The sequence below is a fragment of the Arachis ipaensis genome, chromosome B07, assembly GCF_000816755.2.
Source record: "Arachis ipaensis cultivar K30076 chromosome B07, Araip1.1, whole genome shotgun sequence".
Lineage (NCBI taxonomy): Eukaryota > Viridiplantae > Streptophyta > Magnoliopsida > Fabales > Fabaceae > Arachis > Arachis ipaensis.
This window is the reverse complement of record NC_029791.2, coordinates 4056748-4057820: the sequence shown is the minus strand read 5'-3', so window position 1 is coordinate 4057820 and position 1073 is coordinate 4056748.

Genomic DNA, 1073 nt, shown 5'->3' with positions numbered 1-1073 from the left:
TATTAGGGGGCATTTGCCCCCACTCTTTTTTTTTTAAATATATACATATATAATATGTCTCCATTTTAAATTTTAAATGACCCCATTACAAATAAATTTAGTCTAATTATTTAAAGTCTCAAATCCGTTTTATCTTTCTATCATTTTGATTATTAGTTAACCTAATTAAATTTAGTCTTCTCTCATTCTCAAATCTTAGCCGTCATCACTCTTTTATTCTCTTAAATCCTCTTCTTAATTTTAACCTTCTTTTCTATTCATTTTCTAATAGTCATCTTTTCTTCATCAAAAGGTAAATTTTAAGTTTTTTATTTTTTTAATATAACTCTTTATGATTCTATGTATCTTTCAATTTCATTGTTTCTCTTTTTGACATTTTCAATTACAAATTATAATTCAAGCAATTATAATTTAGGTATTAATCTAATTTTTTATTCTCTTTATAAATTTATATATTTTATTTTATTCTCAATTTAGTGATCCTTATTATTTATTTGTTTATCTTTCGTTCTATTTTATTATATGTAATTATGTTGCATATAAATTTCTAAAATCAATCGATCAATTTACTAATTTAAAATATATATTTTTTATTTATAAAAATAATAATAGAAAAATATTTTAAAAAATATCTTTCGTTCTATTTTATTATATGTAATTTTTGGCTTTTTTTTATTCGAATAATTAATGTGCACTGTTATTTTTTAATTATTAAACACCTAATCAATCAAACCAAGTACTATAAATTTTATACAACTGAAGTTATCACCTTCCATTTCGTTGCTGCCCTCATGGAAATGGAATATCCATTTCGTGTGTGGTTGGCATGACATTAGTGGCCCATTTCGTGGGCACCATAGTTGAAATGGAGTTCATTTCCATTTCACGGGCAGCGGCCACAAAATGGCAATGCGTATTTACAGAAAAATTTCCAGCCATGCGCATTTTGGAAATTAATGTTTTTTAGATGCGCATTTAGGTAAAAAAGCCTAACTATGATACAACACGCTTATTCCAGCAGATAATAAATGTCTAGGAAATTCTTTAGATCTTATTTGCCACTGAATTTTAGA